This window comes from Pieris rapae, chromosome 17 (assembly GCF_905147795.1).
Source record: "Pieris rapae chromosome 17, ilPieRapa1.1, whole genome shotgun sequence".
Classification (NCBI taxonomy): domain Eukaryota; kingdom Metazoa; phylum Arthropoda; class Insecta; order Lepidoptera; family Pieridae; genus Pieris; species Pieris rapae.
In genome coordinates, this window is record NC_059525.1 from 3347587 (window position 1) to 3373861 (window position 26275).

Consider the following 26275-nt stretch of genomic DNA (forward strand, 5'->3'; position numbering starts at 1 on the left):
GTTTAATAATTAATTGTCTAATCGTAATTTTAGGCCATAATCATCACAGACTATATTTAATATCCAAGTCTTAATTTGTTTAATTTTCCCTAAATGATGTGCTTGGTTTTCCTTGTTATATTTCTTCTTCGGTTGTGCTCGTCATTTCTAAAGGTCATGTTATGGCTCCGCATAACTTACTCCACTATCCCCTGTCTTCGCCAAGCCCACCAGGCCCAAAATAACCCTTTTGAAATCAATCTTCTTATAAAGAGAACGGTGTTGGTCTAGTGGCTTTAGCACGCGACTGACATCCCAGTGAACGTAGGTTCGATCCCCGGCTGTGCGCCTATAGACGATTCTCTATATCCACTTTTAAGATTCACTCAAATAGTGAATGAAAGCAATGTTATAAAAACTTGCCCTAGTCCCAAAAAGTTTACGGGGTGTGTCAGCCACAGGAAATTGATCACCTACTTGCCATAAAAAATGATCATTAAACAAATACTTCAGATGTATTCTGCTTTTACTTCAGATGATACCCAGATCTAAAAAGATTTTAGCGACATTTATTTTTAAAAAGAATCCATTGGTGAACAACCGAGGTCTGAACCCAGTAACCACTTTACTGGGTTTGTCCAAACATTATATTCTCACAAGAATACTAAAAACTCTTTTGATAATAAATTTATCTGGCTCATCACTTTCGGTAATGAATTGGATAAAATTGTTTGAATGGAATTTGTAATGACATGACACACATCAAGATATCGCAAAGCTCTCACCTGACAACTTGTTGTAGACTTTCATTCATGACACTTGATTATAATGTACTCGATTCATATGTAATATTTATCTGAGATGTATCTTTAAGCTTTTAGGCTTTCTGTATTTTTATTATAGTGAGAACATAAAAACCGGGTGGGTTGTTCAAGGGTTAATCATAAATGGAAGTTTATGTGTTCGTTAAGACGAGTGAAACAAAAATCTGCGACAGTTGTAAATTAAAAAAAAAATAGTTAGGCGACAAATTCAACTTGCAGAAAAATATGAATTTTTCCTGATGTTAAAAATAAATTCTATAACAACGTCATTTATGAGAGTAAACATAAAAGTAAGTCAAATTAAACAAATATGTAATTTATTCAATATAACGGTTTCAAAAGCTGGCAACGTACTCGCAAGCGCTTTGGCACTGATAGTGTCCTTATCCTAATGTTGAGAGGACCCAGCGCCTATTGATAGTATTAATGGCAGAGGGCTCACGAGAGCGTTGCCGGCCTTTAAAAATCGGTACGCTCTTATCTTGAAGCACCCTAAGTCATATTCAAGAAATAAGGTAAAACATTAGAAAATATCAAAGTAATAAATTTTCTTTTGTCTATACACTTGAAGTTTATATTACGTAAATATTTGACCTTAAAACGGTGAAGCTTAATTGAATTTATTGTTTGAGGCGTAACATAAAACTTTGTATTTACATTTGCGCATGCTCTGAAATCACGTCTGGTATATTAAAATCTACTATTAGATAATGCAATTTAATTAACTCATAAAAACAATTTATTCGACATATTCTTTAACTTACCTGTTAAGTGTTTTATCTGTGACAAAAATTGTACCTTATATAAACTACCTTTCGATATCTTTATGTAAAAAATCTTGGCAAACAGATAGTTAGGAATATAACATATAAATTAATGAAACATCTTAGCCGATGTGTTGCGCGCTAACTGTAAGTAGTTTTCGCATATCACCCAGAATTATTTGGTTAAATACCCAATGCACTACTGGTTAAGGCAGATAACAATCAGCCTTATAAAAACATGTCTGTAGAAAGGATATGTCTGTCTCATGTTACGGTTCATCAAAGTGAGTAAAATATTATTCAAATGCACTGCCCACGTGGTACACACAGCCTTGTGCCGGTATTTAGCTGCAAAAACAACCTTTGAAGACATCACTCACAAATAAATGCCCTTAAAGGACAGCTACTGTGACTAACTCACAGTCAATTTCCTTGAAAAAACACCATGCATTATCATTAATGAACATTGTATAGAGGCCAAGGAATTATATAGGTCTTTATATTTTATACGTGATTTTAACTGCTTTGATTGTTCTGTCTCAGAAGTCGTTGGAAAAATTGTATAACATAACTACTTTAGTATTGAATTAAGAGATCTAAGAACTAGTTAATATGTATTATTTTTAATACATTTCACAATAAAATAATCATTGCTTCGTAACTATAGGGAGTAGACGGGGATTGCGACTGCGAAAAAGTTGGAGCATGTCACACTTAACGCTTAACGAAACTGATGTGAACTAATTTCTTTAAATGGCAACAAAACTTATAATGATTATTAATTGTTACTGACGTCATATGTTAAAGACCACACCACACTAGGTGTCAATATGACTTGAGTTATAAGAGGCATAAAATGCCGAAATCTTATAAAAGTTAAATAGATAAGTCATTTACAATATAATGAATTGTTTGTACGAAATAAAGTATGAAGTAGATTCTATTCTATCTAATGTCCACGACCTTGTTATCAACACAGCATGCCATTTTTTCAGATCAAGTTTTTTATTTTATTCATCGATCTCTCATATTATGTTAGGATATTATGGGTACGTTAGGTAGGTTTTTCGCCTTTATAATACCATATGTTCGAAATAGATAATTTTTATTTTATAATATTTAATGCGGGTCATGATTCACAGATAATATTTAATGAGGGTGATCACAAAAATATTTTTCCTCGGCCGATATGCGCATTTTTCTTCAGTCATTGTTGAGATTTACTTGGGTAACTTTAGATGCATTTATATTTAGTGTTTTGTTAATTTCTTGTCAATAGTTACGTCCTCCATTTAGACTTTTATTGAGAGTGTTTTTGTGCGTTTGTGAACTATTATTGTAAAGCAAGGTACAGCATCAGTCTAACCTCTTTTTGTTCCCAAACTAACAACTTCTCCATATCCTAATGGCTGACGTCATTGTGTGCCTTTCTTCCTAATAAGGAGCAGTACAACGAGGTATGTAATCAGGACTTATTTTAGTATAAGATTATGTATCGACGGCCACCAAACCGTTCTTTGTGGTACACCATATCCTATAATTATATCGGAATAAGTTTAAGAAATTACTATAAGACCATCTCAATCAATCAATTTCTATGTTCAAAAATATATAAACGATTTTTAAGCAAACGGTGTCTTTCACTAGTATAATACTCGAAATAGAACTGATCTAAGCATACGTGCAACTAGATTCCAGAAGATAATAATAAAAGAATAAGGGGTGGTTCCTTATATAGAAATTGTATTGGTTTTAACAACAAACTCTCGAGCGAAATTAGAAAATTATCACTGAATACATTCCAAACTCCCGTTAAACGTAAATTAATCAATTAAGCGATTTATAAATTTGATTAAATTATCCTAATCATAGAGATTGATTGCTTCAAATATTTATGGCTGTTCTGTCTTACAAACAGTTTGTATGAATCAAAACATTGCGATTAAAAGACTAGTGAAGAGTTTCTTGCCAGTTCTTCTCGCCCGCTCTACGCCATTGACTTGCAAACTGGTAGTAAATATAAATCTAGAATAAATTTAACCTCTATTGACGTTCATAAGTGTACTTGGTAACCTATATGAATTAAAATATTTTGAGTTTGAATATGTGGTCTATTGAATTGTGTACTGTCTGAAATTTTGTGTCGGCGAGTGTACCCAAAAGCTTACGTGAGGTCACGTCTCTGTACCCCTGTATTAGCTAACACCTTTATGTCAGTCGTGACACTCATGCTTCCTTATACATTTGGATGACATCATAACAATTATTGCTGTGGAAATGCAACAAGGTTAAGCCAAAAAAATAAATTTTCCTTTGTTTAAAATGAACGTTCATGTGTTCTATAATATGGTATTAGGAGGTTAAATAATTTTATGGTTTATGAATAGGCAAGGTTATGTTATGAAATAAAATACATGGTAAAACAGATACAGAAATCTGAGTTGCAAACATAAAAATGTTTTGGCGCTACTTTTATTTTATTAAATCATGTAAGGTATTCCATCCATTCAGTCATCACCTATATAATTAAAAATAGTTTATCGCTGGAAGTCTTTCACGTCGCGCTTCACAGACATTTTCTTTTGCGAAAACTTTTGAGTCACTATTTACGTTGTAAATGAGTTATGCGTTTGACTCTATAAATAATAAAGTGTGCAAAAGACACTTTACCGGTTGTTAACGTGTTTTAAAACGATAATTCGAAATTTAAAATTATAAAATTGTCATTAACCTGACTCGTGCTTGATATTAATCACAGAATATATCGAGACGTTTATAATTTTAAATTTAATATTAACTATGAAATGTTTATCAAATAACATGTCCAAAGTGCTTTACTAATGAATCTGTATACAGTTATAAACATTAATATCAGCTAGACGATTTTGTAAATAATAATACCAGTCTAGTCAGATGACGATGATATAGATATATTAAGCCTGGCCTCTCCCTAGTGCATCAAAACTCTGTTGCTGCAACATAAGTCCATGTGCAATACCGACCACTTAAAGGCGGTATAAAAAATCGTATAATGTCAAACCTTCATAAAAACTCAAAATTTATTTTTTCGACATAAAAGTTTTCGAAAAAGGTGTAATCATGCCCCCTTTAGTCGCCAAGGTCCGTTTATCAAAACGACTGTTAAATACAGGTATAAATCATATAGTTTAGCCATTTCTTCCTACAGTTGTCCGGTCTGAGGTAATAATTTCAATCTGTAGCAAATAAATGGGAGAACTTCAATGTTTTTAATGCAAGATTCTAAGAAATGAACATTGTAACTAAATCTTTTGAATGTGTGTACTCAGATTTTTGGCTCATAACATTACCTATTATGTAATAATTGTAATAAAGCCTAATTGTAATTGAGCAGTGATGTTCTAGTGGCTTCACCGTGCGACTCATCCCTGAGGTCCTTAGTAGGTTCAATCCCCGGCTATGCACTAATGGATTTTCTTTCGATGTGCGCATTTAACATTCGATTGAACATGTCTTAGACCCAAAAATTCGACAGTAGGTATGTATGTGTGCAGTAGGTAGGCACAGGCTATCCACTTACTTGCCTTAATGGTCAATGTTTTCATGATTAAAAAATGATCACGAAACAGAATCAGAATCTGAGGCCCGGATCTAAAAAGGTTGTAGTGCCATTGAAGTTTTTAAAATGTAATTAAGAGGTGTTAAAACACGCTTTTAATCATTAGTTAACGGTAGAGAAAATTTCGCGTATGTTTATATACACGCAAAATTCTGTCTATATATTTTGAAATATGTTTTTTATACACCAAGACTGTTTTCATTTAACGAGGGCTTTGAAATGATTTAGTTATAATTATCTAATTTCCCTTGTGTTTGTTGAAAAAAACGAATTCAAAAAACAATGTTGTATATATCGATAAAACTAAAAGTCTATCCGTGGTCATTCAAGATTACAAATATGACTTATTTTTTTATACAAATTTATATTATACATTATTTTATTTTATACATATATACTTATTTTAAAGCTTTGAATTTTTTTCTAAAAATATTCAGGTGGTCAAGATAATTTGAACTTATGTTAATAACCTCGGTTCGTATAAAATTAAATTTCATCTCAGCCCTCCATTTAGAAGTTTCTTTTGAATAGACCTTACTGATTAATTTCCAAAACTCATTCTCAGTGTTGAATGAAACAAGTTTAATTAACACTAAACTTTGTCCTGACTTTGTGAAATTCAAATTGACCCGCTTAGAAATAATTATTTTATCGAATTTTGCATATTTCTTACCTACAGCTTTAAGGGCGTAACTTCTTCTTAGAAGTAAAATACACACGATTTTGATAGAATCAAATATCTTGAGCATACTGATAAGGTAGATCAGATTCACTCCGCTATTTTAATTAAGTAGTTATTTGTCCTATCTGAATAATTGTGTTTACACTGTGATTGTAAGAGTTGATTCATTTTCCGTTATCTTATTAATAAAAAAAATTGTAATACAAGAAATAAATTAAAGATAAATACTGCCAGAATAAAAGGCCTCTATGCTTTTAAATGTAGTATACCCCATTTCAATAAAAGGCTATAAAAACCGACTTTCTTACATTAAATAGTTGTAAAGAAAAAAAACACTCGACTGTAAAATCTATAGGAATAAAAATATTGCAAGCGCAAATCAAGTATGTTTTTAAATTATAATTTGAAGTTTTGTAAAGATTTAAAAAAATGTTTTATTTTGTACTAAGGTTTTGGGCTGTCTTTTTGGGCAAATTGTTCCATATTGGTACTAAAAGGTAGTTAAAACTAAAAGTAGCTAAGTTTATACCTATAAATAAAAACACTTGGCGTAATTATAGAAATCAAAAAAAATAAACATTTTTTTCAATTGCATAACCTTTCGTTCAAAATCCAACTCGAAGTTATTCGCAATAGGTCAATTAAAAAGTTTACATTGTTAATAAAATTCCTATGATGTAATCTCGCTTCATATAAACAAAAACCATATAAATAACACTCTCTCTTAACCTTTAACACCGTGCTTATGCAACTATTACGAGAATCAACGGCATCAAGCCGAATAATATTCATTTATTAAAAATTTTATATCACACAACTGATTGTGACCGCTATAATGGCTTTGCTGTGTTAAAGCTTTCACTGTCCATATCAGACATAGATGAATGATTGATATAATGTGTAGTTATCAGTATTGGGTATTGTTGTTAATATAAATATGTTTATATGTAGAAGTTATAATACAACAACATAATTCTGTTATTTGTTTTTTTCTATAAATGGAACGAAGTGTAAATAAATATAAGTTTATGATAACTAATATGAAAGGTCATTATGTTTCGAGAACCGGAAGTGGTCATATAAAATTACTCAACTCTTAAATAGGCCAATTGCAAAAAGGAGATTCTATTTTCAAATGATGTTTTGCGGTTATAGAACGCGGTAAAAATTCGATGATATAAAGTCGAGCCGAAGCATAATTGGAAACTAGAGCGATGTGTTGCGGTTGCCAGTGACATACCCGCATAATATTGCAATTTTAGCATGGTGTAATACTATACTTAGGTCAGGCCCACAGATTAGCTCCGTTTCAGCAAAATGCTGGAGGCGCGGCAAAATTTTTGACATTTTGCGTAATCTGTGGTGAAGTAAATTAACTGAGATACTGTCAAAGGTCATATGGTTCTTTGTTTTGAGTGTTTCAATCACCTTTATCGTGAGAGTAAAAATTAATGGAATTAGGAATTACTACATATTAAAATTATCTTGGCATAACCTCCGGTTCGACTTAAAGTTTATTTTATTTATTATTAAGTAACTTTCAATTGAGGGTACCGCGGCACAGTTAACATTAGCTCTGTATAATTATTTAAAATTAAAATAGAATCGGTGCGTAAAAAAGGTTAAAAAACGAGAACTATGATATTTTAAGCAACATATTTACACAGCAAATGTGATCAATAAATACAGTGCATTAAACAGTAGTTAGTTAGCCGTGATCAAACAATTTGCTATCCGCCATACCGCGTTGGATATTTCTCGTTCAGTTACATGGTTAAAAATGACAATTGCTGCAAAAAACTGACGAAGTGTAGTGAAGTGACTTTTAAAAGTGTTTTGTGCAAATCCAGTACTTTAATCTAAAATCCTAAGCACTGTTTTAAATAAATCACAATATCATATGTGTTATATACGATTTATTTGCAAGCTAAGCAATTAGTCGGTTGGCACTTGCGACGAGTCGTTGAGAACATCGTACACATTGAGGCTTCCGGATCGAATCCTGTCGCTTTCTTACCTACGAAGCGAAGTTTACTTTTTTATTTTTTTACCACTAAACAACAATGGAAGACCAATTTCAAATGTTGTTTGAGAAAATGAGAATTGAAATGAAGGAACAGAATACAAAATTGGAAGAATCGTTAACTAACAAAATAATAAATAGAATTGATGAGAAATTAAAACCTATCTTAGCAGAAAATGAAAACCTAAAATTAAAAGTCGCAACCTTAGAAAACGAAGTCGAACATTTAAGAAGAGAAAAAAAGGAAAACAATTTAGTCATTTTTAACTTGAAAGAGGAGGAATGTAGTAGTACCGAGTTATTGCAGAATGTCCAAAGGCAATGTCTGGCGGATTTAAATATAACACTCGAAAAAACAGAGGTAAATAAAATATACCGTATCGGAAAACCGACAAAACAGGAAGGAAAACCAAGGCCGATTTTAATATCCTTCGTTAATAGTTGGAAGAAACAGGAAATCTTAAAAAATAAGAGAAAGTTCAAGCAATTGTTTATCTCTGAAGACTTTTCCAAAGAAGTGTTAGAAAAAAGAAAATTATTGAAACTAAAATTAATAGAAGAACTAAAGAATGGCAAGATTGCATATTTAAAATACGACCAACTTATAGTCAAGGAAAATATTTCTAACACAGACAAAAGGAAGAGAGAATTATCAGCTTCTCCACAAGCTGAACATATGGCTCAACCAAAAAAACAACAGGCACTTCTTTCGTCTAAAACTAATCGAACAAGTGCTTTTGACGTGATGAGGGCCAGATCGAACTCTCTTTCTAAACCTACTTCCTCTGATAAAAGATCATAGCAACCATGTGTTGGTACCCAGAAAACAAATAAAATAATAAGAACAATCTCCCCCAATACGGCTGGTCCCCGTGGGGGTAGTAGACCACCACCCTCCACCCAAAAAATAGAAAAACACTCTCGCCATATTCAAGGCACACGAATTTATACAATGAATGTAAGGTCGCTCATAGGCAATGGCCGTCAAGAGGAATTAGAACATGGTGTGCAAAACAAAAAGTGGTATATTCTTGGCCTCTCTGATATTAGAAAAGAGGGAACACACATTATTGAATACGAAGACTACATCTTTTTATACACCGGAAAGAAAGTGGAAGAAATAGTGTAGGATTTATGGTTAAAAAGGTGTTGAAATCAAATATTGTAGATTTAGAGGTTCTCTGTCATACACAATCCATCACAAGCTACTCCAGATGGAAAGTTGGTTATGGGTTTATGGGGACACGGTAAGAGAAGCGAGCGATGCAAACGACTTATTGACTTTTGTTTAGAAAAACAAAAAAAATAGACTTTTTAATATTATTAAAAGACCCTATCATCATACCGTCGAAAATATAGATATAATTAATACCACCCACCCAACAGACAACCGTATGGTTCGGGCAACAGTGAAAATTTCAGCAAAAATTAAAAGTAGAAAACAATTTAAAGGCAGACAATCAGGACTGAACCCACTAGAACAAGAAACACTTAAGAATATTTTTTCGGTTCAACACACTGAAATATCTAAGAATATACAGACGCGAGTGGAACCGGAAGGAGGAGGCCTATGTCCAACAGTGGACAATCCAAAACTTAACTGAATGACGTTTTATCATCCCTAAATTTTAAAGTTTTTTGGAAATAAAGGCTATTATTATTATTATTATTATTATTAACTTTCAACCAGAATTTTGTTACTATGTTTGTTTGTTTATGTTATATGTAGTTATATTACCATTTCTGTGCAATTATTACTGTGTGAAAATTATAGCAAAAAAACTCTAGACAGCTGTCGTGTTTTTAAGTCACTTTTTTCAATAACCAATAAAATTATTAGGTTCCAATCTCTACTAATAACAATCACATTAAAAATCTTGATGGCTAGTTTGATCGAGGAGGCCCAATGTGATGAGGCAAATAAACTTTATTATTATTATTAACTTTTTTATACTCGTACTTGCCATTACAATAAAATAACACAGGTAGTAAGTAAACATTATTTATTTTTGTCACACTTTAACTATAATATTTACTATATTTAATGTGTAATGATAGGCTGACAGACCTTTCATTACAAGGCAAGAAAATTATATGTTAAATTCCTGTAATTATTTTAAATAAATACTATTTGATTTGTCACGTTTAATGTCAAGAAAACAATTTTCTTTCAAATAATTCATTTCAAATCTTTTTAGACTTGTATGTGTTTCACAATCGATTTTTAAACTTGAAACAATCTGTGGTACTTAGACGAGTATTTTTTGTTCATTAGCGAAAAAATATTACACTAGCGATACGATTTGTGCCAGCATTGTAGTATCTAAACCACCTATCCATAGACAGTTTTATGCTACATACCCGCCCATATAAAATGATCATAGCGGTATGACGGATAATATAGTGAACTCCGAACAAGGAAATTCTAGCCTATTTAAGACATGGTACCTTCACATTTAAACAAAGCCGTTAAGTATACGATACAAACGCAAATCACGTACTTGAATTGAGTTAAAATTCACTTCATAGAATTACGACGAACATTGGGAAACATGATTTCGATGTGATAAGAGTGCTTCTTCGAAAATAATCATATAGACTTGTTTTTATCCGTTATTTTGTAGAATTGTGCGCCATTCTGTTTTATTATCTCGGGGACATTCATATAATCTCGGTTCTCATATGACTAATAGCAATTACCTACATAATTTGAGGTCTGTTTAACTTAAAAATGTACAAAGACATTGCAGATACCTAGTATGTCATGGACTTTTTAACATATTACTTTTCTTCCAACAAAATATAATCCCAAGGTGTCAACCGAATCATTCTTTTTAACGTCAATTATAGAGTGACAAATACGTTTTATCTGTAAAAGTATAATAATAATTCTAATTAACAATTTCTCATTTATTCCTTGAAACATTGATCCCTCTTTACAAAAGATACACAAACATTATAAAATATAGGCCTACTCCTACGGGCTCCGTCTCTATCTATCTTGAGTATTTCTTATATCTGTAGAAGTATTATAACGTAAAGATTTAATATCACGATTGTGTGATGACACAAAACGTGGGAAACAAAAGATTAGCGCTAGACTTAACCTAAATAGAGAGTAGTGGCCTAGCAGCATCAGCATTTGTATCAGTTGTAGGTTTGATGCCCGGGTGCACCAATTGACTTTCTGTCTATGTGCGCATTTAACATTCGAACGATAAAGAAAAACATAATGAGAAAACCGGCTTGCCTTAGACCCAAAAAGTCGAGGTGAATGTCAGTGTCTATAAGATTAACAATTTACGATGAAAAAGATACAGAAAACTGAGGCCTAGAAGGCCCATAGTAGATACAGGGTTTTTGGGTTTAACATTGATACATTTTTTACGATTACATCCACCCCTACCAAGTGACCAAAAAGTACAATTGCTATTCACGTGCATTAAGATATCCTAACACTATTATTTTACATCATTGTTAGAAAATAATTAAGTTATTTATAGAACAAGCAACGCAGTGATACCATAACAAGGGCCTCGCGTGTTGGTAATTCAGATAACTGCGTTAAATTGTTGTAAACATGTCAGTACGCCTTCGAGAAATAAAAGCTTGCACTTTCTTGGATAAAATATTACCGACCGTTTTTCATTTAGTACCGTAGTTTATTTATTTTGCGTTAGTTTTTTAATCTTTAGATTGTGGTATACCCAAAAAGGTATAACCTTTTGATTTTTTCTAATTTTATTTCGTTTGTATATTATTGCAAATATTTTCTATCAATGAGTGTTTCTGTTATTGAAATCCGTAAAACTGTACTTATGATGTTAAATTTTAAAAATTCACGACGTGTTCTTAAAATAATAATCGTTACTTTCTATTACAGATTTGACATCACCTCGATACAATTGTTGATTTCGGTAAGTAAAAAACTATCATATCCATTGTCAAAAACAATTGCTTAAGTCGAGGAAAATATATAAAAATATGATACTCACTTTTAAAACTATCATTATAGTATATATTCATTAAGTATATAGATTAGATTAAACACGCACGGTGCTCCATAACTAGACTTCAAAACAAACTGACCAATCTAGAATTCCATTACCAACAGAAAACAATCAGTAGAGGCTTCAGCTATATTACCTCGCATGTCTTATTAAGTTAAACCAAACCACATCGGAAACTATTGACCCTCCAGCGCTGGCCTCCATCGGAAATCAAACTAATCGATTTTCATTTCGTCGGCAGGAAATTAAATCCTTTGAGAGTCGTTCCGATAACGGATTTCTGTTAAGCACGACACGTGTTCTAACGTATAGCTCAAACTCCGCTCAAATTTTTAATACTGCTTTATTAAATTCGCCTTCCATATGTAAATCAAGGACGGGGGCTTATGAGAAATTGAATTTCATATTTATACTGTCAATTTTGAATCTAATTTCTGCATTCGATTTTGGTTTTATCTGCAATAATGTCTCTATAATAATGGATTCGTTTGTGAGCAAAATTCAATATTTTCTATAGTTATGTGGATCGTTTTATCACTTTTGTGATATTTATATAATAATTAAAAGTTGTATATTTGGCCTGCGTACCTATTTGCAATGAAAAAATTGGAATTTCGCTCACGTAATATCTTCCAAGCAACTCTAAGGAACCATAACAAAATATTCTAAGACGTAAATCTGGAAATCTAGAATCTAAAATTAGTAAGAAAGTCACAATTTTCAACATTAATTAGTTAATGTTACTAAATATCAACTTAAAATTTTAGAAGCTCGTTTCAGAATCCCGTTTATGTATACAACATTCTAATTACACAAAATAACATCTCTTACCCTTTAGGAATTTCAATTTCGTCTAATAAAAATATTTTTCTTAGAAATATTTCAGCAACTGAGTATTCAAGCAATTCCATTTGACATAGATTAAATTAAAGATGTTTTTTCGTGTGCGACGAATGAAACGCTCATACTTAAAGAGTAAGTAAACAAATGAATGAATGGAATAAAATATTATGGAATACTCAGAATTAGACTAATTCAAGGCAGTATTTTATTACTAACATTTAATATTTAGATAAAAGATTTGTTTACTGTATTAATTCTAATACGGTTCGGTGACAGATGAAATACTAAATGATGATTAATAATTGTAATTAATAAACGCAGTCTATGAATCCTGATTAAACTTATTATAATAAATAATAATCAGTGGCGCTACAACCTGTTTAGGTTCTGGCCTCAGATTTCTGAATCTGTTTCATGATCGTTTTTAAGTCTAATAGGCAAGTAGGTGATCAGCCTCCAGTGCCTGACACACGTCGTCACTTTTATTTGGGTCTAAGACATGTCGGTTTCCTCACGATGTTTTCCTTCGCCGTTCCAGCAAATATTAAATGCGCACATAGGAAGAAAGTCTATTGGTGCACAGCCCGGAATCGAACCTACGACCACAGGTATAAGAGTCGCATGCTGAAGCCACTAGGCCAACACTGCTCATTATTAAACTTATTACGTCTTAGAAAAATTTTCTAACACATAAATTATGAAGTGTTATTTCTGACTTTCTCTGAAAATCTGTTTTTTTTTTATATAACCAGCCATGGAAATCTCTTTATACCAGGAGAACCTATCGTTTGTGTAGATAACAGCTGGCTTTGTTTAAGACACGGCAAAGGCGAGTGACATAAAGAAACATTTCGATTTGTCCAGCTGAAGGTCTCCCGGGAAATTAGCAGCGGGAGTGACCGCCTGATGTATATCAGATCCCGTCAGTTTCGGGATTGCGATTTTTCTATAGTTATTAACTTTACGGACGGCGGAACATGTGTTTAAAATTGGTTATTACGGATGAATTGCTATACGGTTCATGTTAAAATTTTGTCGAAATATTTCGTATTTATTTTGAGATATCCTCAAGTCTTGCATTCATCCGTACACCAGTAGGTGTTTCTTTTTGCTAGTTTGATGAAGAAAACACCGCGAGGAAACCGGCAGGTGTTTGGAACAGATGCGGAAACTAAGGCGACCAATGACTCCCGTATGTCAAAAACGTATTGGATTTCGATATTGGAATCGTACTTATCTTTAAGCATCCACTCTTACTTATAAAGAATGATAGTATTATTTAGGATTTGTTGTAAGATTATTTTTTGAGGTTTTATATAAAATTATGTTAATCAGGTCTCAGGAGTTTAATAAGTTATATGAAGTTATTCCATAATATTTTATCTATGATATGATGAATGAAAACATTTTTTTCATATAAAAATAAAATATTTAATATACTTAATATAATTATAATTTTTTAACAATTTTTGTATATTTCTTAACAACAATATGTAAAAGAAAAAACAGTGGCGCTAGGATCTGGCTTCTCCTTGGATATCGTTATCTGTTTCGTGATAATCTTTTTCAGCGGCTGCCTGACGCCATCGACGTTTTTGGTCTATGGCGGTTACCTCATGACGCACTTACGCCCAAACCCAATAACCTATCGCAATCCATTTTTGACAATCTGCGATAGACATCTCAATCCAATATAGATAAAAATGTGCCAATAACCAATCGACGGATTGTAATAGCCATCCGTCGATACAAGCTATCCACGGTAGATCGGTTCGGTGTATGTAGATATACCTTTGTAAGACAAAATGACAGTTCAACTGTGCCAATATCCTATCTTATGATTTTAACTTACACCAGTTTGTAAAATAATAAAAATCTATTGGATATGTTGTAAACAAAGACATGACAAGATTATTTATTTTATTGATTATTATTTTTACGGTTTTATTATTTGGTTTATATTGATTATCAAATATGAGTGTTAGGAGCGAAGAGGTTGCATTCTATCTGTCGCCAAAAATGGATTGTCTTCGTAGGGTTCTGAGATTCTGGATTAATTATTGTGTTCGGGCGTTAGAAAGTACTGTCTATTGATACACAGCGACCTCTGGCATAAAAGTCACACACTCAAGCCACTAGGCCATTGCTCTATATTGCACTACTACAAATAAAACGAGGTCTTTGAGTAAATTACATACACAAATACAGTATTAATAACACGCTAACGTATTAAATTTTAACAATTATATTCAGTCTTACTAAATACCAGCTTAGAAACGTTATCCTCTGTAGTTTAAAATAAGCTAAAATTACTTATTTAATTGCTCATTTGTTAAGACATAAACAGTTTGAATTATTATGTATGCAACACAATTTTGCATTATATATAACCTTGGTTTAAAATTTTATTACATTTAAACATACGTAATACTAGTAGCTACGTCGAAATACTGTCCCGTTTAATTTGTACTGTGGTCGTAAAACTTCGTAGCAGCGACTACTCAAATCGAAAAAAAATCATACGTCATACGTTTTAAATATACAAAAATGTGTTAGAGAAATTTGTAGATACAAGTCACCATATAAACAATCGCATATTATACTATCATATTTTTATAATAAGAATGCCTGCTCGTGAACAAATATACTTAGTCTGGCTTGGGAATTTGATTCTCAGCGATATGCTCTGCGTTTTTAAAGGTTCTTTTAACCTTTTAAAACATGTTGTATACATTTTCCCCTTGAAAGAGAAATATTGGTGTAGCTATCAAAAAAAAGAAAATTGTGGAATAGAAAGGAAATAAATACAGCGTTTTTATTGTTACTTACATTTAATGTCTTATGTATTTTTATGGATTACAAAAACCTGTTTTATTATGTTAATTAATTTTAAATTATTTTGTTTAATATGTATAGAAGTCATATAGTTTGTAATTGCTTTGTAAATTTAATTCATAAAATAGTACTGAGTTCTGATGTAAAGTTGTTTATAAAACTAAAACAAACGTATCTTAATATTAATATTTATTTCGCCATATTAAATATGTATATGGAGCCAAATTCACCGCTCAATACCCGTATATAACCACTGACCGCACAAAAACCTAATAAAATGGTGCAAGAGTAAATAAAAGTGTTCGCAATAAAACAAAGTTGTCGTGCAACGAGCGCGTTTAACGCCGCATAGTTTTACGAATAAGTGGACTGTGACCGAAGATCGCCTTGAAAAATATTCTAATTTCGCTTTTGTAATTCACTTGGGCAAGATATCAATAGAAAAGAAATTATTTATATTAGTAAAACTATAATTTATTAAATTACGCTTGCTTTATTCCAAACCTGAAGTGATTTAAATAAACGAATTCGCCCATAAATATAATGAGAATATTTTTAGAATCGTTGTCGCTTGGGTCCGGCGGAAAACGCCAAGCCCACCAAACCTGAGTTGAGACAAGACCCATTTGAGGAAGTTAGTCGGGGAGTGTTAATTCCTTAGAATACCGCTAACCCCATCTACTACCCGCCATCAGCCACTGATTTACCTGATAACCCATCCTATAAAAATAAAAAATGTTCTTATTATGATACGGTTAAAAGATGTTAAATATTAAATATAAAAATAACAAAAATGAATTAATAAACGACACAAACACAGCTAGTCTACGTTGAACAAGTATAAACGACTGAAGACCCCAGAAAGAATACATGTTTGTTTTGCGTTCTATTTTAAATAGACACAGAATTATGATTTAAGTAATGTACAGTGTTTATTAGCAAGAAGTAAACAAACAAGCACAAAGCAGTATTGTATTATCGTTTTCGTTTCAAAACTGATATTACCTATATAATATGTTACCTCAGTTATATAATAGGATAAACTATATAATATAAGTAGAATATAGCATCAGTTAATCATATAAGCTCACGGTTTTCCAAAATGTGTCAAAGTTACTGGTGACAGCTAAAAGCTAATCTCATTTTGGTCATAGTGCGTTGATTTGTTTAACTGGATAGACTATTTTATTTCGAAATATCTTTGCTAGCACGCCATAACACGTAATATGCGTATCTAATGTCACGACTTCATACGCAAATGACAGTTTTGTCAAACACTTTCTCTCGTCGGTATTCGGCACATTTTATCAAGAGTAAAAGTATCACCTTACGAAACTACTAGGGTTGGCTGGTCACGTAAAATAAAGATAGGGTTGACAATGCTAATAATAATGATAAAAATATCAATAAAACATTTTTAAATGCTTTGTTACAATAAAACTATAAATACAAGAATCATTCGCTTTTATGCATAGTGTATGATCAAAGTCTATTTACAATTGAATGTGGTTATAAAAATATTCTGTATTACTTCTTGTGGCAACCCTTTCGCTATCGAGAGATGATCTTAAGTTGCACAAGACGTGCGTATTGCAGATCTACTTACTAGTAATAGACGTAATATGGCAATTCTAAATTAAATTACTTTTTCTATAATATATTGTAAGTCCTGTCGTTTGAATTGCAAGAAGTTGACTATTATTTTGAAATATAGTCGTAGTCTGTTCTTTACTTTTTATAAGGTATCACGGAATACATAAATCTCGAATCTTGTTATAGAATCATTGGTACTTTGACTAAATCTTAATAAGTAAATTATATGAATATAAAACTCGCTTCAATGTTGCCTACGCTAGAAAAACATGTACAGGCACCTGCAGTTCCATTTCTTTTTTTCTAGCCATTTTATAACATCAAATGTACCGTCACGCACTGATGCGACAGATTAAATTCTTGCTAAAAAAACCCTTTAAAAAATGTTCTGATGCAACGTACGGCAGCATTTTTCGGCATTAAATTAATTAAGGTTGCTTATACCTCCGTTTGCAGAGTTGTATTAATCAAAGTCAAAACAAAACTAATTAGAGGTTATAAAAAATATATAATACCATCAGTGGTAATAAAACGAACAAATTGCACGTCATTAGTCGTTAATCATTGATTAGCTACTATATTATATGACATAACCCACATTTGCTGTATGATATTATTATATTATTACCTTATAATTTATAATTCCTAATAACATATACAGGTACCATTGTTATGAACACAGAGCATACGGCGTTGTCATTTAAGTCTAAGTCACCTCGAACCTTGTATTAATCTTTGGAAAACATTATCTGTGCTGATTATCTGCATTCGAATTTTAAAAATTGAATGAATAATTATTTTCCTCACAGATAAAAACTGAAAATTCTTATGGCTCTTATTGAATGTGTTAATTGAACTATAATTTTATCGATTAGAAAGAAAATCAAACATAAATGTCAAAGATGGCTCTATCTTTTATAAGAAATCTATTGCTTATAATAATATTCGTTTCTGTAATAGAACAGTAACCTTAGAAATAGAAAAGTGTACCTTCACGGTCGGCGGGGCAGGCATTAAGATCTACGTTAATCTATGATTATGCTACTCAGGAAAAGGAAGTGAAGCTAGATATAGTCTGTTCTGTTCAAGGTGTCAGATTATGCTCTAATTATGGATATTAAATTGCACTAGCGATATGTTGATTAATGTTATAAGATTACTAAAGTCCAAATGCCTTTTTGCGCTATTACTTAGACGTGTATATGCTTTTTACAAACGCCCGATTTTTATATTCTATTTAGTACTACGAGGCGTTTGTGCGTGATTAATACTTGTACTGCAGTTCTTTGTGATGACTTTTTAGTTTGATTTAAGATTTTTTTAGATGTATAATTTTATCCGTCTATGAAGCTTGATAGGTTTCAAAGATTACTTCAGGCGTAGGAAAGTGACGACCCGTGACAGAAGTTATTTCACCAGTGCTGTCAGTCAATGTTGTCCCATGTTTCTTTCGGGCTTCATACAAATGGGCAGGCATGACCGTGACTGTCCACCACTGTTTTACAGAGTAACAATACTTGTAATTCATGTGTTGAGACTCCCGCTTGTCTTAAATTGTACTGACTTTTAAAACAAATAAAAAAAAACGTTTATCCGTAGTAAAACAAATTTTATGAAGAATGAAGGGAGGTCATGATAAAATAAAAATACAATTTATCCATAGAAAACACGCAACCCATATTCATATTTTATTTATAATCTACGCACTCATAAATCATGTTTCGGTTAGAGATCGTGCCATGAATTTTCCGCGTAAGGAATTATTGAAGAAAATCATCGAAAAAGTCTACTTTAATATTCACCTCGTTCGGTATTAAGATGGCCTATTCTTAATATTCCATTCTGGAAGTTCTATATGAAAATTAAGGTTGGTTTGTCGGCCTTTTATGATGCAAATTAAGCTAACAATTTATTAATTTAATTGCTTCACTATAAGCTATAAACCCAACAGTACATTAGTAATGAAACTAAACTGTAGATGCATAGTCTGTTCTTTATTTAAGATACTCTATGGTTATTTATAGTCAATTGTCAAATATATTTATATCGATTGACGTTTGTGTTTCACAAGTTATACATACAATATTCAAATATCGGCTTAATTATCATAAACATATCGAACCACTATCAACACAACAAACTTTGTTAACTAAAGTTATATATTGAAGTTTTTGATAAATATTATGTTTTATAACCCGAACAAATTCGCAGGCATAGCTAATTCATAATATTTTATTGTGAAGGCTCCGATTGGTTGGAGGTAAAGTGAAATGCTTTCGCGTCTTGAATAGATTCTACTGAAAGGGAAATTGGAGGGTCGTTACGTACTTTGAAGGCTTTATAAATTACGAATAGCTGCACAATTTGTTTGGCATACAATGAACTGCTTATGACGACTCTTGACTTAAAACGATTATCGTGTATAATATACAAGTATGTGGGTTAACCACATCCATAGCTTACCCTGTCACGTAGTGCGTTTAGTCTGCTTATCAGGAGTTCAATTCTCAGGAAAATTTATGTTTTCTTAAAAACCATAAAAAATTGACATATTATAATGAACATTTATCTTTACTATTATATAGCATTTTTCTTAAATTTTGAAAATATTGCAACCATTTTTAGCTTTATTTTTTATTATATAAAATTTTTTTTGAACATTTTATGAAGCTAAAAGGAACCATACAATAATAGACCACAAGTAAACTAACTTAAATATTTACTTAAGCTACCAACAATTTAACTATTTGTATGGATTTATTAATAAAGCTCTCTTAATAATAATAATTCTCTATCAGCTGTATTCAGCAATAATTTAGCAATTCATTCTTATAAGTAAAAGACAATTTCATTGCGTACTATTTGGTCACCAATGTTGAAACTAAACACTAAAAGTGTGGCCTAATTGTACTCGTAACTTTCGCAAACATTTTGCTACTCACATACAAAATTCATCATCTCTTTAAATAGAGAATTTCACATTACTAACCTGAAAGAAAAGACTGTCAGACTTCTATACAAAATCTTTCGAAAACTCCTTTTATTGAAATACAAAGCTGCAAGAGAATAATCATTTGGTATTAAATTAAACAAGTATAGTTAATTGCTGTCATTAATATATTAGGTAACTCGTTTTTTTTGTAAAATAGGGGGTCAAACGATCCTGTGGGACGCCCAAAAAGGCACTCTTCGCAGCCCATAGACACCAATTTGTAGTGGAAGCGTTGCCGACCTTTAAGGGAGGAGTACACTCGAATTTTGATTTAGGTCATTTACTTAATTTGCTAAGTAATTCGTGAGGGCATAGACATTAAAAAAACATACAGGTAGCTTTTATTTTGTTATGGTTATTATTAATAAGTTTTGAGGTTTAACAATGAACGGTTGGTTTGTCTTTTGTTTCATATTTGTATAGAAATATTTGTTTCACACAGAAAACTAGATGACTGTATTTTATAAATGAAATATTTAATTAACGCGACAATGAATGTAAGTTATTTAGGGACTAATTCAGAACTACATATATGTCAAAATAAAATTATATATAATGTCACTATATGTCAATATCTTCTTGGAGCCTAAGCAATCCCTTATATCATAAAAGCGTGGCTTTAAAAATCTAATCTAACGTTTGAAAACATAAAACGGTAGGACTTAAAAATACGTCGCGAACGAGAAAAGTTTAAGTACTAGTAATCCTTATAAATACGACAAAACAAAACAATTTCACTAAAAACAAATGAAGTCTGTTCAAAACACACGAAAACTATTTGTCCTCATAGCTTAAATCTTGCTTTTAAACAGGGTTTTGTCCTGTTTTATACTAAGTGTCTGTACTTTGCTAAAATGTATGGAACTAGGATACGGTCTGCATTACACTAAGTGATTTTTAAGTAAAACATTATTCTGTAGTACTCTTCTTACATGTATATAATAGAAATTAAAACATTGGTGTTTTGATGACTGTTTATTTTATAGCGCGCATAGTTTCCTTACATTTTACTTGAAACTGGCTTAAAGTTAAAACTAATATAAAATTAACATTGGCTAATCTCCCAATTTTTAATCGATAGGTTTTGTTATTACCAGTAAAGCCATTTTAAATTACAGCTCAGTACAATAACAAACATGGCCTATGCAACTTAGGGAATATAAATTATTTTTTGTTGTGCATTCAATATTTAATTAGGAAGGTGATATGAAATCCGTTAATTGTCATAATGATATTTATAGCGAGGACGTAGTCGCTAGTAAATATAACCTACGTTTATGATTAAATATGACGAACACAAAATTTTTAAATATCACACACGTCTCAGTGAGTGGTGTCGAAATAGATACAAAATTTTTATCTTTGTTTTAAATAAAGATTGCAGGTACATCGTATTTATATATGTACACTACGAGCCGGGACCGATATGAATGAATGATATTAAAAAAACTATAAAAAACAAAGCAACTAATTATACATGATCTGTTTTAACAAAAAGTTGATTGTTATAAATCACAGAGTATAAAAAAGGATACACGATTTAACAACTTGTACACATCAATCAATTGAAGGCTTGAGTTAATAATGTGACATGACAGCTCATGTCGGAAGTAACGAGATCACTAATTAATTTTTAAATATTCAGAAAAAATTATAACGTAATCAAAACTTAAATAAGCGATAACATTGCAATTAAAATATCATTTCTCCTGATTTAGTAATTATACATTTCGAAGCAATGGCGCTTCTGTCAGCTGCCATTGTCATTATGTCACAGAGCTCATACATTAACAAGCGGTTTATTCGATTAATTTTTGTCGTTAATTTAAAGATCTAGCAACGTGAGCAAAATTAATGAAACCACCAGTTTATATATTTACGGTATTAATCTGATTTGACTTTGATGTTGTTATTTTATGAGATCTGTGACATATAATGACAATGGCAGCTGACAGAAGTGCCTTCGCTCCAACATATCTCAGCTGTAAGGTAATTAGGCAGTACGCAACCAATTTTTAAAGTTAACAGGTTTGAGGTTAACAATAATGTAAAGTGTAAATTACTTTTTCAAATAGAAGTGAGTTTTCCCGTCAAATTCCTTTGACTTGTATGACTTATTTTATTTATAATCTTTATACAGTAAAGTTTATTTATTTAAACTAGTTGTGAGAACGTTTCAATTTTGGTTAGTTTTGACTTTCTTGTAAAAATTCTTGTATCGGCATGTATGACGTATTTTATTTGTAATCTTTATACAGTAAAGTTTATTTATTTAAAGTAGTTGTGATAACGTAGCAATTTTGGTTAGGTTTTCTTAAATGATCCCAATTATTCCATCTTTAAGAATTTCAAACAATCACCTAATGTGAGACGATTTGGTGATACCCAAGGTAGATAAGATGCCTGGGCGCGAGATTGCCGCCCCAAGGAGCAGGTCTTCATTAATGCCAAAGAAAACGGCCAAAACCTTCACTCTTTATACTGGTCCTCTCATTTTCCCAACGTTAAACAAGTAACAGTTTATAGCCGTACGGAAATTTCACTCCAATTCCCTGTTTTCAGTGGAAGATTATTTTCAAGTTGTTAGAGGAAAATTATACAGCGCTAGCGTGCTGAAAACTAAAGTTGGATTGAAATGATGCAATTAAGGAAGCGCTTTTTAGTGTTATGTCTCTAGTAATAAAGTATTCCGACGATATACTAGTTAATTTTGTTATAAAATAAATTCTGGAGTGCTGCTAGTTCGGCTTAACTTTCGAGTGTATCGCAGAGATGGAGTTGTTAGGTGCATGTTGATAATTATGTAACTCGTAAGTATTGCAAATTGTTTTTGGTTGAAAGAGGAAATATAAATTTAGAATATATAAAAAAAAATTCCTGACAGGAATGGTAGTGATAAAATTAATTAATCATAAATTAAGTCATCGTTCGTCCAATCACTCCTCTGTGTTGTTGTTGGTAGCTACATAACAATTTTTCCATGGTACATAGGGCATGTTTAAACCCCATTGTGCATCTACCATGGTATCTAGTCAAACACAAGCCGTATAAGCGTGTTTTTGAATGGGTGTGCGTATTAGGGGATGCCATCCCGATCTCACGACACCTGGATCCCGCGAGATTACGTTCGATTCTTATTTTTCTATAATATTTCTTAAATACTATAGAAAAAAAAACTAACGATCTCGACTCTAGATTGTATTCCCTAGTGCGTATTTATTTGAGAGTGTAGCTGAGGTTCGTTATAAGCGTGCGCTGTCTGTGTTAGTTTACAACCAAAATACTTAGTAAGGCCTCTATTACATTATTAACCGAAGCGTGTATTAACCACACATTCACAGCCCATATTAAGAATTTAAAAAAATATACGTAACATAATAAACAACGAGTTATTAAGCCAAAGTTTTTTTAATAAAAATTAAAACTTTGTGAATGTCTTATAAATTTTCCAACGTTCAACATACATCTATTTCATATTAAAATAGTCGTTAAAACACAATTGTTACTCCAAATAAGAGCATTCCGTTTAAAAATTGACAAAGCCCAGTCAATTTTCATAAACCATCACCAGAAATGCGGCAAAAATTATACGGTGCGTCGTTATATACAATATTCACATTTAAAGTGTGAAATTGATTAATTTATGGGCACATTGAGCAGAACTTATTTGGCAGAATATTGTTGCAACTGTCCGATACTTCAACGCGTTTATTCCGTCATAATAATGAGCAAATCGAATTATTTCCTTAGATAATTCAAACGCTTTTTGTCTCAGTGTTTCATTAGGGCAAGGACATAGAAAATAACACTTAATGGTAGAAAATAGAAGTTTGCACAATATATATGATTGTAGGACGTTTTGCAACTTTTCGTGATCAAAAAGCCACAGGTTTTCTTGGCGTTGCCTACCTTCCTAATTGGCTATTATTGCGATTTTTGTACGTGATGTTACAAAGATTATCCGCCGAATGTGCAATTTACCATCACAACTTTCGTAAGCCTTGCTTTCTTTGTTAGCTTGAATGCATCTATTCTGTATAAGAAAGGCGAAAGTTATGAGTTTCAAATTAGTTCTCCGGGCTTCACAGTAATCGCTCTATTGCCGTGCCAAGAAATTTCTTTTTTCAATTAGCTCGGTATGGTTATGGATATCCGATTACATCCATATATTTAGCCGTATTTAGTCGTGTATCACTTATTTAATCAAAGCAAAAGTTTAATCCAAATCGTTTTGGAACGATGCATGCTAAGACAACATAAAGTCCACTTATGTTATACCACAGACTCTATATTTCCATAGTATAGAAGTATACAGTCACACGATGTCTATGGTCTTTATCCATGGACAGTCTTAAATAACATACTGAAATGTCAAGTTGTTTTTTTTTATGCCAAAAAGTTCCCGTCTTAGTAACTTTCAACAAAAGCCATTAAATTGTAGAAGGACCAGCTGAACTGGCTGCAATGTTTATTTTCTATCGTGTAAAGGCAATCTTATTTGCCGGTTACTTAACGACGACTTAAAAGCTATCGTTCCTCGTAAGCCCAACATATACTCTGTTACGTATTGTTCGAAAGACGGGAGCGATCATTTCACTGATGGTAGTACATTTCTGGTTTTGATAGGTATCGTGAGAGAGTTTAATGAATGAAGGCGCAGTGAACGCTTGCGTAAGAGATAAGATAGAAAAGGCGACAATTATGAGCAGGCTCAACTGGTATTGAACGGGGCCACGTACTCTCGGTCAGCTTGGCGCAAACTGGTTTCATTATCAAAAGTCAATAACTTTCCGATGCATTCCGAGTCATGGCCAAGTCCAATCTAAGAGTCGTAATGAGGTTAGAAGACCATAGACTGTATGTAGTTTTTGATATTTACCTTATTTCACCCGACTATGGAAAGCGATGTTGATGAACAAAAAATATTGTTTTGAAAGTATCTGTTATCTTTACGCGCCACAACTTTCGCTAAAACACTTCTTTAACACTTGTTTTGCTTTATAATCAAATTTCTTTAAGAAAGTTCGTTCAACGGGCAATTTTATATTCTTTATTACTGCTATTAAATTTGGAGATTTATCGAACTAATAGTACACTACAAATCCCCTACTTTGCCATAATCATTATACAATTACAAAAAAGAAGATGCTATACATAAGAAAATAATACACAGATAAATATTTTAGATAGGTTAAGAAAATTGTAAATACTGTATATTTGTTAAATTTTAAATAATTATATTATATGGATAGTAATTACTATGTAAACATTTTAGTTGCGAATGTACCTTAGTACTATTCATTAAATTGTTTATTTCAAAACTTGTCTATCTATACAAATAAAAATTAATCTTACAATAAGTTGCTAAAACTCAAAACCCAAAGACGGCTCGACCAATTCGTGTATTTTTTTATTTATTGCTAACTCTTTGAAAAGATTTATGAAACGAAAATTTGGAAAAAAAATGCTTTCATTAGTGTTTATGTTTAGTGCTTAAGCGAAGAGTTCATTAAATTATAATTTATTGAAGTTACATCATAATGCTATATTTAAGAGCTATTTGTTATAATATATATCCAACTTTATCAGTAAACATTAATTTGGTAACGTGAAAATAAATTTAAATCGAATATTGATTAAGTATTTACACTGAAAAATTGCCTTTATAAAGAATTTCATATAGCGGAGATTAAGCTTGAATTAATATCCGATATTTTAAATTTCATCCGTAGCATTTACTTGAATGGGTGTCGTTAGCACGCGGCGTGATATAATTCGAGTGCTCAGCTTAATAGCGAGATCGTAATAACTCATCACTCACAACTGTTACTAAATGATCCACGCATAGATGTTGGAAAAGTATTATCATTAAGGTTTTTTTGTATATATTTTCTGTATTCATATTTAAAAATAGAACACAAGATTTTTTAAATAGAGACTGTTAGTCTTATTGAACACTTTCTTAAGTTAAATATTCGTATTAGTAAATTATGTATTAGTGTTTGTATAGGCTATATCGCAATATTCCATGATGTCTCAGTAAAGATACTAGTATTAAAAAAAAATATTTATATGAGATGAGAACTTGGTCATCAGTTCTGAACTTTCCTCCAGTAGGGCCTGCACTGGCCT

At 31.8% G+C, this 26275-nt stretch overlaps 1 protein-coding gene across 3 annotated transcripts in view; it reads left to right on the forward strand.

Moving 5' to 3' along the window:
* The window catches only part of LOC111001722, a 107169-nt gene that overhangs the window by 19437 nt on the left and 61457 nt on the right, over positions 1 to 26275 (forward strand). For 2 of the 3 annotated variants that reach the window (XM_045631860.1, XM_045631862.1), the window contains exon 2: positions 11754 to 11787. The exons of the other annotated variant lie outside the window; for it this stretch is intronic. The gene's annotated coding sequence lies outside the window, so the exon portion shown is untranslated. The remainder of the gene's footprint in view (positions 1 to 11753; positions 11788 to 26275) is intronic. 3 annotated transcript variants of the gene reach the window in all.